The sequence below is a fragment of the Lepisma saccharinum genome, chromosome 4 (genome assembly GCF_977018435.1).
Source record: "Lepisma saccharinum chromosome 4, izLepSacc3.1, whole genome shotgun sequence".
NCBI classification, from domain to species: Eukaryota; Metazoa; Arthropoda; class Insecta; order Zygentoma; family Lepismatidae; genus Lepisma; species Lepisma saccharinum.
Window position 1 is genome coordinate 87,726,941 of NC_139232.1, and position 13,771 is coordinate 87,740,711.

Genomic DNA, 13,771 nt, shown 5'->3' on the forward strand with positions numbered 1-13,771 from the left:
CAAAAATAGGCCATTGACAGGATTTTAGCCTGTGGTTCGTACTGACTGTGCCTAGACCAAGATACTGGGCATCTTGACATTGTTGTCAAACCTTGTATACTAGAGACTCATACCTTGTATACAGAAATGAATGAATTACAGAAAGTGAGGGGGGAAGGGCAGTGAAAGATGCAGCATAGCCCCCCTCCTCCCCTGAAGAACCGGACCAAGTTTTCAGGCCTTCCCCTGCCTCGTAGCTACCGTGGCGACCTCTCGATCCCTTTCGTCGAGTCACGCCGGTCGGTGGTTTTCAAAACTCTCTCTCTCTCCTGCTGGAATTCTGCCAAGGAAGAAGTTCAAGTTCGTTGGGTTTCCGACCCCCTTACAAGAAAAAAAAAAAAAAATAGGGAGGGAGGGGGTTGAAACAGAAGGGTTCCGGAATAACTAGCATTCTCTATCTTCGTTCCTCCAACCTTTAGCTCACCGTGGCTGTCTCCGGTGGCATTTCTCTGATAAGGAAGAAATCTCGTAACCTTATGTTTGGCACGGGGCTTGTTCTTTTCCTCCTCCGTGTCGATTGTTCTTTGCTGCGTTCTTTGGCATTTTCTGTAATTAACCGATGCTACAGTCTCGGCCGTCCTTTCTCCTTATTTAACGACTTTGTTTTCGTGCTGTTGCTCTAAATTTTCTCTCTCTTTGGAGCTTTGCAATTGGCTTCCTTCGGTCTATATCCGAGCTTCCAACGTACAGTCACCGGCAATAAAAATTAGAACACCTAGATCCTGAAATACACGCTTCCCTGCAAGGCGTTATGTGTGTTGCATAACTCTACGGCGGTGGCAAAATCTGCCGTTGAAATTTGCTATAGTTGCGCAACACACAAAACACCTTGCAGGGAAGCGAGTGTGTCAGGATCTAGGTGTTCTAATTTTTATTGCCGCTGACTGTACACAGCTGAATTGGTTTACACTCTACTCCTGGAATTTCAAGTAGTGACTCGAAAGGACTCGACCAATGAACGCATAAGAGGGGAAGTGATTGCATAAAGGGAAAACGCGGCTGCAGCTAACCAACCGTTTGCAGCTGCGCCCACTCGCTTTCTCCCCTCCTCTAGCGTTATGCGCAGCCTTGCTCAGCAGATTCCCGAAGCAGTGTGTAATTGAGACTGGACCTATACTCTATCCAGGAAATCTCTGGAGCAAGGCAACGTATAACTGTAGATAAGGGGGGAAAGCGAGTCGGCTAGTTTGGAAGCTTCCTGGGACAGAGTATAGAGTTCAAAGTGATATCCAAACTAGCGTACAATATGGCTCCACAGGGGATCAAGCCAGGTATTACTTGATTGCAAGTCGCCAGTGGTACCACAACGTCATAGGGGAAATCAGGATATTCGGGTATAGAGCACTAACGTACCTGTAGTTCCTCTTCAGTCAGTGCTTTCAACTTGTCAATACCCGAAAAGTAAACTTTTTTTCTCGTTGCTGCGAGCTTGATTCCTCTATTCATCCAGAAATTTAAACAGGGTATATTGCATATCAAGATATGAACTGAAGAAATGTTGTTCTTATCTAATGTTTAGATGCGCTACGGTAATTTCACTTGAGGTAGTTTACTCTGAAATCACAACTCTGGATGTTACATCCTTAAGCGATATGCAACCTAATATACTTATATGCCAAATTGGTTTGCCTATTCTTAATGGATTTCTTTCCATAACTGCTGTAACTCGTTTTGCTTGTATGGAAATAAATATTAATGGAAACCATATTCACATTTTATCCACCCTAATGCTCATGACTAACACATTCAGCGTTTCGTCGGATGACTGACGTTGCTCTCAAAGTGGTCCAGAATCGCCATCATCCCGGTTCCGGTGCGTACAAATCTCTCCCTCAAAATTTGATCCAGGTATTCTAGTCACATCCAATTTTAGTCCCTCCAACCCCCTTACCCCCCCCCAGCGTACAAACACACACAAACAAACAAACCAACGCAGGCACCATCCCCGTGTCGCTTCTAAAGTCAAACCAATCCTGCGGTAGATGAGAACCCCCCTCCCTCTCTCCCCGTAGCTTCCGCCCATGTCCCTCTGCCCATGCAAAAGGGGGGGGATGGGGTGGGGGGTTGGGAAAGGAATGTTAACCGTTTCATGCATTATGCAAAAACGGGGAAATTTCGTGGAAAGTGCAAATGGTGGGTTCGCGAACCACGGCGGGAGTGTATTGTGACGTGGATGTGCTTCGGCCAATTCGAGGTGCACTAAAAAGGACCTTCCGAAGCAAACGCAATCAGTTTGTGCGTAAGGGAAATAGTTGGGAGAGGCCATTAAAATTCATAGAATGTGGTTACTTTCGCGTAATAATTGAAATTTGATTCGGTTTAATGTCTTCGAGTGCGACAAGGTTATTTCGTGTGTGCTAAGTTCTCTTTCCCGATGGTGTAACCACCTCTTTCTGTAATCTCAATCACTGATGTTGCAGAATATATAATGACGAATATATGAAGATGCAAGATGAGAGAAATGGTCAGGACTAAGAACTAATGAATAGAATACGGTAGTCTTTGATAAGACAAGACTGCCATCTTGAAATCACCACGACGAATGCACCCCTGACACAGGGGCGGCGCCAGAAATTTTCGACCGGGTGGCAAAAGCTTATTGTTGATAGATTAGGGTGGGCAGTATAAATGTAAGACCATATATAGTATATACGCGTATGTGTATGTAAGACGTATGTATCCCTCTCTCTCTCTTACACTCCCGATTTTCCTTTTACTTCTTTTCCCTTTCCTTTTCTTGTTTTCCTCTTTATTGTTTTGTAATATATTCTCGCATCTTGTTCCATTTCCTTTCACTTTGTCTCTGATGGACACAATCATTTCAAGGAAGTGTTTACCCATGCGCAGCCATACCCCAAATCACATTCTTTCATGCATGTTAATACAGTGAAATAAATGTGAATTAGGTTTAAGCTTGTGTTGCAAATACAAGGCACATACTTGATTTTATATATTCGGCGACAATGATAGAAAGTGCGATGGTAGACAATCGTGAAGTTTCTCGTAATTTAAATGCATGTTCCTGAGCATAGTATTTTCATCGTACGAGTTTTTGACTGAGTTTTCTTACTCCTTCGGGGTAACTTTTCTTAGCTTACAAGGTTTGTACACCTGAGAAATTTATCTGAATGTTAGTAGTAGCTGCGATTGGGTGCCAACATTTGAGGGGCAGGGACAATATACTTTTTCTTGGTAGAAAAGGCTTAGCATAAAAAGGCCCTAGTGAGGTGGCAAAATGTGGCGGGGAGTACTGCATCCCCCACTTCCCGGTCCTAATCGCCGCCACTGAATGTTTGGATTAAAATGAACGTCTTATTAGGAATGATTTAGAACACTCACGGAAATCAAATTCTTTGTTCATTGTCCATGAAGTATTCCTAGGGTAATGAAAGGCTATTTTGGCAGAATATCACTCACAAACAAGTAAGATTGAAAAATCTGTTCAGAATTGAAGAGATTATTAGCTAAGTTGCTATTCATTTTCTGAACTGTCATGTTACTAATGCGGGAGAAGCAATACACATATGGTTGGTTACATGAACATATTTTTTGAGGTATCAAAATGATTTAGGACGCAAGGAATTCATCGAAGTTGATCACCGTGCCAGTAATAATTCATATATTTTTCATAATGACTTGGGTTGCATGGCGTGACCATTTCGAACACACTAGAATGTCAACCTCTATCCTGTGCAGCATACCCTGGAGACTTTATTCTTTCAGGGCAACGAGTCCCTGGCGCCTGGAACCACTGTCAAAGTAATAATTTATGAGGGTTTGTATTTTGAGTGTCAGCTTGTGTTTGTTTTCGCCCCTTCGTTACTTTAATCTAATCAACATTGAAACTTATCGTCGTCATTATCAAAATTAGCAGAAAAATGACTTTAACCTTTAAACAGCCAATGGGTCATATATGACCCATGGTGCCGATTACAACATTCACGTGCTTTTAGGACCTTCATAATTGTATGTGAGGTTGTAAACGCTTACAGATGTTGAGATAAGACTTTGAAATGTCATGAGGAAGAAAACCCACCCCCTCCCCCTTTCCCTAATATGCAAATTAGCTATTTTTAGCTAAAATGCAAATTGTACATATTGCGTCATATTTCAGCCTGTTTGAGAACTAGGGACTTAAAACAAGTTTCACTTTGTTGCAAGAGGTCTACTCTTTAAAAACAATGCAAAAGTTTGCGCCCTTTTCCTAAAATAAGGGGAGAAGAGGGGGCGAACACCAGATTTGTTTCATTGAAATTTGGGGACTTGGCCCCTCCCAACCCCGTTTTTCTCACTTGTGCTATCTGAATTGTACACGGTCGCGTGCTCCGATGTTTTTGCTTTCAAACAAAAGTTATCCGAAGTAGATTGCTCAAATAGTCTCAGAGATATAACGTTTTCCTGAAATAAGTGTAAAAATTTAAAAATCGCGCGCAAATGCCGCGGCTAGAGAGGGGTTACTTTCGTAAACCGGCTCGGCTGTTTAAAGGTTAAATATAACAAATGAACCACAACTTACTTTTCCAAAAATAGAGTTGCATTCATAGCTCTTAGAAAGTTAAGATGCTAGTTTTAATTGCACAGCGTTTCATTAGTGGATCAAGGCAGCTAATTCCGTGAACAATGATGTTATTTTCCGAAAGTCTCAAATATTTGTCTCAGGCAATCACCATCTTAAAATTGACGCATCTTCTATGGTGATAAAATGCCACGTTTTGTGCGAGTTCTTTCTGTATATTTTTCTCCAAAGGCATAACGCTGTCGGAATATAATGAAGAGGTCCTGTGTTCGACTCCCCCTCCTCTGGTGGAAGCACAATGCACATTGGTTCCACGTAATGTTGCCCACGGGACGAGACGGGACAGGCTTTTAAAAATTCGAGACGAGACGAGATTGATCATGTGTCCCTTTGACAAACGAATATTTTCGAGACGAGACAGCATTTCACAGCATTTCCACGAGACGAGACAGGCCAAAATCTCGTCTCGTGGGCAACACTAGTTCCACGTTAAACTGTAGGTTTAGTCCCGGTTAGCCTATCTGAGCATAAAAGTGGATTTAAAAACAAACTAATAAAATCGCCTTATGGATACTTCGTAACATAACTTTCTTCTCTTTACTTCAGCTGCATCTACAGATTCTGTTGACATTTTCGGCTGATTCATTGGGCAAAATTTATGTGCGGGACGAGGATTTCTAAATAGAATAAGCCACTCATTAGCAATTGAATAATTCTGTAGCTTTTTCCATACATAACTGGTTTATTAAAATTTATTCACTGCAGTATTGTAGTGATTATTGTGATTCCTTCTTATTAGTATAATGAATATAAAGTTGATATTTCGCATACCATATTGATATTTGAAGATAACAAGTATTAAAAATTGTAATGAAATAAAAAAGGGACACTTCTGGAATTTTAGTGCAGAGCTAATTAAAACTATATTATACTCTCTGGAATACATACACCCAAAGGTTTATGGCTTCAGCAACAGAAGCCTTCCATCTGTCCCTATTCGGGGCAAGAGCAATCCAATCTTTTCGATCCTTGCCGATTTCTTTTAGGTCCATCTCAACGTTATCCCTCCATCCTCGTCTTGGCCTTCCTACTGGTCTCTTACCATCAGGTTTCCCAACAAGAATCCTGTAAACTATTTTTTCCTCTGCCATTCGTGTCACATGGTCTGCCCATCTAAGTCTTCTTGATTAAATTATTCTAATAATAATAATTAAAAAGTCAAGATAATGTATTTTGTTGCTGGAGGAAGTAACGCTAAGATGATGTTTTTATTTGTTTATTTGGAGATTATTTTAACCATGCCCAGGCCGGGATCTATGTACGTATGTGGAGGCTCGGAGCTGCAGTCCTCAAGTTCAACCTAAATTCTGATCTAATCTTGATCATACCCTGCATAAATTTGAGCCTCCTAAGCCTACTAACTGCTTTTAATCATGGAAGTATTCATTTGATCACAGTTTTTGTTTCAATAGCTCTAGTAATTACTTTCACTTTCTAATGACAAAATTGGCTTTTTATGGGTTGATAATATGTGAATATTTCTAACATAGATAATATTCACAAGTAAAATATACGTGTTATGAACACCAGAATACACTTATTTTTCGAATTATTCATATATCTCCAAGTATATGTACTTATTGAATTTGATTGGGTGGGCAATCGAATCAGGGAAAAATGCGCCCGGGAAAAATGCGCTCTCGCAATAAAAGTGGGAAAAATGCGCCCTCCTAAGAGTAACCACATTAGAAAGTGGGAAAAATGCGCCCAGCACACATGACATTCACCAACTAATCCATTGAAGGGTTGGAATTCCCGGTTATCTAACTCTGTTCATTTGCTTGCTTCTATCGCAATGATCCCCCGCGAGGACGTTGAAGATGGGTGGCTCCAAATCCATAGTACGGCGCCAGCAGGAGAGAAACTGACAGCGTTTCTTGACTACTTCGTACAATAATGGCTGCAAAATCCAAATCTACCAGTTGATGTGTGGCACTGGAGATGCAAAGCACCGCATGAACAATGCTGTCGAAGGGTGGAACAAAAAGCTGCTTGAGAAAGTTCGACTTCATCCCAACTTCTACACCCTTCTGAAGACGCTGAAGAAGGAAGCGGAATACAGCGGATACAAATATGACAGGGCTAGCATCGGTTTGGAAGGAACGAAGAGGATGAACAGATTAGCAAAATTTTACACACTTACAAAACAAGCACACCCAAGGACCTTACGAAGTGCCTCAGAAGTCCAAAAAATAGAGCAAAAGATCGTCAACGGAGGCAACAAGAAATGGAAATACAAATGTAAATAAAAACTTCAATCAAATAAAATAAAAGTTACAAAAGTAAAATAAAAAACAATATGACAAAGGACATCATCATCTCCAGCTTCTAAACACGCAAGAAAAGATAATGTTTTTACTGTACTTTTTAAAAAAATATCTTTCCTGACAGTCCCAATCCAGTGTTAAGTGTGAGGGGCAGCCGCGTAAAGGTTGTTTTAATCAACATATTATCATATTGGTGAAGGTCGTGTGTGCTGGGCGCATTTTTCCCACTTTTCATTGTGGTTACTCTGGGGAGGGCGCATTTTTCCCACTTTTATTGCGAGAGCGCACTTTTCCCGGGCGCATTTTTCCCGACACCGGGCCCATCGGGTGGGCACAGGAATTTTTGGGTGGGCGCTTGCCCACCCTTGCCCACCCCTGGCGCCGTCCCTGCCTGACACTATCTGTACTGCCAGTGGCTTGCCACTGAAAATGCTCTCTACGCGACAGAACTAATTTGTGCAACTTGTAATTCACAGCCAGTACCTTAGTTAGAGTTGTGCGTGAATGTTCCGGGCAAACTTAAGGAACCGAAAACGCACGTCACACCGTTCTTTTAAAAGCGCTTTTGTGATTTGGCAATATATATTTTGAAAGACTGTTATTTTATCTTTTGTGATTCATTTTCAATGTTGAATAAACGTACTCATTTGACTAAGATTCATATTCGAACTTAACACTTACTTGCTAATAGGATCCCGTAGCTCAGTTTGTAGAGAAATGGCAGAGGTTCGAGTTCTGGTCGAGCCTGCATTTTTCGCTGAAATTCCTACGCAATACAGTACATCTCCTCATGTGTACCAAATAGTAACGGCACACTGTAGTGTGGAACGTTTTTTAAAAGCAGCTGGAAAATCAGGGAATTTTGTTTTGCAGAATGAGTGGTAGGCATGTAACTCCTAATGTTCAGGATGTTATAGTTCTCTCGAGATTCAAAAGATCCACCACGCGCCGGAAATGACGACAGTAATCAGTAATAGCCGACCGTGATCTCGCAGTCGGCGAGCGAGCCTAGAGAATCGGTAAAAATTGCAATTGTTACAGCGCGGTTGGAGTTACCGTCACGTACCCTGAGAAGGGCCTCGCAGTTCCGGGTGGAAATTGGACGTCAATCACCACAAATGGGAAGTTCAAAGTGCAGATGCTGATCCCGGTCGTGTCAATCACGATTCAAACGAGGGAACACGTCATTTCGTGCCCTCTCCCGTGTTGCATGCTTTCGTTTGTAGTGTTGGCGATGCGTGGTGTGACAGCGGGCTCTCCTCTCTCTCTCTTCCTCGGTAGCGGGAAAATCAAAAGAGTTTTAATGGGAAGTTACTTGTTTCGTTTTTACGGAAAAGTGGCGCCGATAGAGGCATGTCCTAGAATTTTACCAAAGATAGGGAGTGAAATGCTTCCCCCATTCTTGTGCATGTTCATGCAGTTCATGTACAGTCAGGGACACTTCTGGGTTGTAACAATACTGGTAGCCGCGACGGTCCAGTCTGTATGGTGTACGACTGGGACGCCGGAGACCCGGGTTCGAATTTCGTGGTGGCTGATCCCAGGTGGATTTTTTACCAGTAATGCCTCTCATAAAGCCCCTCCATCCCCTAATATGCGTTACTGGCTGCAATCGTGATGCGAGTTTGTGTGTGTGTCGAGGGAGATTAAACGCGGCAGGAGCGTGGTGCTGATGACGTCACTCCAGTATTACAGAGATCGAGATCGTGTGGGAATTCACCTCCACACCCCCATGCACCTTCGTGTCAAGGTAAATGCACAAGGTACAACCACGCGTGTCCAAAATGTAAAGCTCTCGAGAAATCCCAAAAATCACATAAAATGCTAAATTTGCGTCATTTTGCGACTTAGCATGAAGGGAAAAAATGTGTTTACCATGTCATTTTATCAGCTTCAAGCAGCAATTAGTAATGTTCTTTTGCCGTTAACGTGAAAAAAATATATTTCTACAAGTATGTCATACAACAAATACAATGAAATATTTGTTTCAGTTACATTCTGTCACATAGCATGTATACACACAACAATCAACAAACAACAGTTGATGTGGCATGCAACTAAGGAAACTCAATTTTAAACTTGTATTCACTAGCAAATAGTTCACGATTACAGATTACAAGTTCACGGTTTTCATGTGGCAAATTTGCTATTTATTATCCTTGCTTCACCTGTACTTGATACCTTCTCTCACCAGCAGTATGTATAGTCAACACACTATTACACATGTATCACAATTCATAAGCTACCCATTCACGTTTGTACTTAAAGACCAGTAGGGCCTATTACAAATAGTTATAAGATCAAGCGTAGGACGTAATAATATTGTAAATTAAACAATACATAGTTTAATTAACATACATAAGTTTTTTTTATTGGTAACCATTAATATCTCCCAAACCCCAGAATATCAAGATCCATTTTAAGATTGAAAAATTCAGGTTAATAGTTAACCAGCCGCTGCTAGAAATACGTCATATTAGAAAGGTCTTTATGCTTGCTCACTCATGTAGTCATTGCAGTCGTTTTCGAAATCCCCACCCCATACTATACAAAAATTGGCTCCTATGGATATAGATCCCGGGCCCAGTACACCTATGTCTAAATAAAGCGACGTGATATTCCCAAAAATGCAATAATATCTCTGTTACTACTGTGTAATTTATCCCTGCTACTGTCAATTTTCAGCAGTATGAATGAGATGACATGTTCACTTTGGAAAAGGCAGTCGTGTGTGGTTTTCTTTATTTGAAGTATAACGTAAAGCTACAAGCACAGTCTTGTTCTTTATGTGTGAATGTGTGTGCGAAACCTCATGTAATGTGTAGTGATAACCAAGATAGGTCATCTTTATTCCGACGGAGAACGCAAACCCAACAGTATATTGGATGGAACAGATTAGGACCGTGAAAACATATGTTCTTATCTAGCGGTGTAGGAATTTAATTTTTCCTAAATTGTGAATTAATACCTCTCGGGTTATAAGCAGCGGGGAGAGGAATACGTGCCGTGGTTCTCAATAAGAGGATTTTTCTCTCCTTTTCCAGCATCCCTCCCATCTCCCTGCATCCTGGACACATCTGCAATCCGCAAAAAAGATACGCGTTGCGGCGTGGGCGAAGTGAGAAATCCCAGGGCAGATCTGTGCCTCGAATGGTAAATTGCTACCGGGCGAGTGATACAGAATTCTCTCTCGCTCTCTCTTTTTAGTGCAGGTTTAGCTTCAGAGCCAGGACGAGGGTTGCACGTTGGCATGGATTATGTTTGCATTTTTTTTTCTCATTCCATCTTCCAACGCGGGGATAACGTGTGTAACAGCACGGTGTTCAAAACGTCGACATCACTCATTTGACAAGAAAGATACACGTGCCGGGTTTGCTTTAGCAGCAGTGTGTTCTTTCTCTCTCTTTTTTAATTCCGTGATTAAAATCGCCCCCTACAATAATTAGACATGTCGATAAAGGGAAAGAGACCACTCCGGTAGAGTTACACTAGGCAGAGAACTTTTGCACGGTAGGATTAAAAGGATTTTTGTTATGCTTTCTTTTTGGGCGGAGTGCAGATGGAAGTAGCGTTTTGAAATTTTGATCTGCAGCGCCAGGTTTTCACGCCAGTTGTTGTTTCCTGTGTGCTTTCATAATCGTTATTTTTTACTTGTATCCCCCTGGCCTTTGTTACCTGAAAGCAGTGAAAGAGGTATCACTGTGCTTTACATCTTCTGAATGATGACATGCAGCTATTCAAATCTCAACATGCACTTAAACTTCTCAACAACTGCTTAGCGTTGCCTTGAACTTCAACACCTGCTGAATTTTACGTTTGAATTTATCAACACCTACTGAGTGTTGCGTCTAACTTCATCAACGTCTGCTGAGTGTTGCGTCTAACTTCATCAACGTCTGCTGAGTGTTGCGTCTAACTTCATCAACGTCTGCTGAGTGTTGCGTCTAACTTCATCAACATCTGCTGAGTGTTGCGTCTAACTTCATCAACGTCTGCTGAGTGTTGCGTCTAACTTCATCAACGTCTGCTGAGTGTTGCGTCTAACTTCATCAACGTCTGCTGAGTGTTGCGTATAACTTCATCAACATCTGCTGAGTGTTGCGTCTAACTTCATCAACGTCTGCTGAGTGTTGCGTCTAACTTCATCAACGTCTGCTGAGTGTTGCGTCTAACTTCATCAACGTCTGCTGAGTGTTGCGTCTAACTTCATCAACGTCTGCTGAGTGTTGCGTCTAACTTCATCAACATCTGCTGAGTGTTGCGTCTAACTTCATCAACATCTGCTGAGTGTTGCGTCTAACTTCATCAACATCTGCTGAGTGTTGCGTCTAACTTCATCAACATCTGCTGAGTGTTCCGTCTAACTTTATCAACACCTGCTGAGTGTTGCCCTTAACTACACCAACGCCTGCTGAATGTTACGTCATTCTTAGCCAACGCTTGCTGAATGTTACGTCAATAACGTCTACCAATTGTTACGTTATAATTCATGAATGTTGCTCAATTTTATAGTTTCCTCAACTTGAATGGTTTTTAACTAAATCTGTATAAATATTACATGAATCATGTTATCGTCGGGTAAACCAATTTCGTGGTTTGGTTAGCGTAAACATTTGTAAGGACAGAGGTTCTGAGTTCGAATTCACGGTAAGGCGTGTGAATCCCAATCATAGTGATTCATTTCGAGAGAGAGAAAAGCGATGCAACACAACTATAATAAAAAATAAAAAAACAGCCAACTGAATAAAATTTTGCATAATTCCCTGAACTTATGGATACATAATTTTCTCAAATTTTCCTAATGCACCATGTTACTTTATTCCATAATTGTTCGGTTTTATGGTCGTGTTTACATATTTTCTGTCGATCTCGACTCTCAAATTTTGTTGGCCTGCCCTATAGCGTTGTCTCCTGTTAATCAACGGGTCCCGGGTTCGATCTCTCGGTGGAGACATAATGGTTCAAATTATTAGCGTGTCAGTGGACTGAAAAAAGAAATTCTAATCGAATTTTGTTGTTTGTTTCCGCGTTATTTTATAGTTTGGTTGCATAGTTTATCAAAGATCTTGAGTTTTTTTTCCCCTCAGAAACAAATTATTTACATAATCAAGAGTCCACAAGGGTCCCAAAATAGTGTGTCAGTGGGCACAGAAAGTACTCCAGATGCCCGGCATCTTCACCACGTAACGTAACCCTCAGGTACGCCACTCGCTTAGCACATGCCCCCCCAAAAGGGACTGTGATGAGGTACACACTTGACCAGATGAAATAAGCGAAATGAAATATGTTTATGAACCCGTATACGTCGTGATTGAGAATGACAGACACATAAGGGAAGATGGAACTTACCCTGTTCGGGGACGCAGAGTCTCGAACAGCTCTCTCCCTCAAAACCTCCAGCCCTACTCTCTCTCTCAAAGCGATCTGACCTCTTTTCCGATCACTGCCGGCCCTTTTTGTCCTCGTACTTCGCAATTGCATTCCGTTTACCCCGGCAGTGACCGGACATTTACCTGAGAAACTCCTGGCTCATTATGTTGGAGTTACGAGACTCATATATGCACCGATAGACATTCCACGATATAAATGCACATAATGATCATAATGATGGCTGTGTACTGTAGTTCATCTCGCCTTCTATTTCGTTTGCATTTGTATGCCCAACCATATTAAAGTAAGTTCAACCAGGCTTATATTTCGTTTTAATTTGTATTTCCAACCAGCATTAAAGTAAGTTTACCCAGGCTTCTATTTCGTTTGCATTTGTATGCCCAACCAACATTAATTAAGTTCACCCCGGCTTCTGTTTCGTTTGCATTTGTATGCCCAACCAGCATTAAATAAGTTCATCCCGCCTTCTATTTCGTTTGCATTTGTATGCCCAACCATATTAAAGTAAGTTCAACCAGTCTTCTATTTCGTTTTAATTTGTATTTCCAACCAACGTGAAAGTAAGTTCACCCAGCTTCTATTTCGTTTGCATTTGTATGCCCAACCAGCATTAAAGTTAGTTTACCCCAGCTTCTACGTATTTCGTTTGCATTTGTAAGTCCAACCAACATCAAATAAGTGCACCCCGGCTTCGATTTCGTTTGCCTTTGTATGCCCAACCAACATTAATTAAGTTCATCCCGGCTTCTGTTTCGTTTGCATTTTTTATGCCCAACCAACATTAATTAAGTTCACCCCGCCTTCTGTTTCGTTTGCATTTGTATGCCCAACCAGCATTATAAGTTCATCCCGCCTTCTATTTCGTTTGCATTTGTATGCCCAACCATATTAAAGTAAGTTCAACCAGGCTTCTATTTCGTTTTAATTTGTATTTCCAACCAACGTGAAAGTAAGTTCACCCAGCTTCTATTTCGTTTGCATTTGTATGCCCAACCAGCATTAAAGTTAGTTTACCCCAGCTTCTACGTATTTCGTTTGCATTTGTAAGTCCAACCAACATCAAATAAGTACACCCCGGCTTCGATTTCGTTTGCATTTGTATGACCAACCAACATTAATTAAGTTCACCCCGGCTTCTGTTTCGTTTGCATTTGTATGACCAACAAACATTAAATAAGTTCACTCCGGCTTCTATTTCCTCTGCATTTGTATGCCCAACCAACATTAGATAAATGTGTTAATGTATGCATAAAATAATGTATGACGTTAGCTTTCATGTACTTCAAGTTCTGTGTGTAGTCTAGGTGGCTAAGCTTTGTAATCCATTAGTCAGGGTTTCGAATTCTATTGACAAAAACACAATTCCCTGTCCTCTTTAACGTCCATCGCAAACAATCATATCCGCACCATGAACATCATGTTCTAAACATTTTTAAGTTAAATTTTAAAACATTTTTGGTGTTGCTTTGTCCCTCCACTGTTGAAAATAGACTTGAAA

The 13,771-nt window shown here is 41.3% G+C and overlaps 1 protein-coding gene across 3 annotated transcripts in view; it reads left to right on the top strand.

Annotated features, from left to right (window-relative positions):
* Positions 1-13,771, top strand: part of LOC145986642 (roundabout homolog 2-like) — a 499,251-nt gene that overhangs the window by 229,463 nt on the left and 256,017 nt on the right. The window lies entirely within an intron of this gene.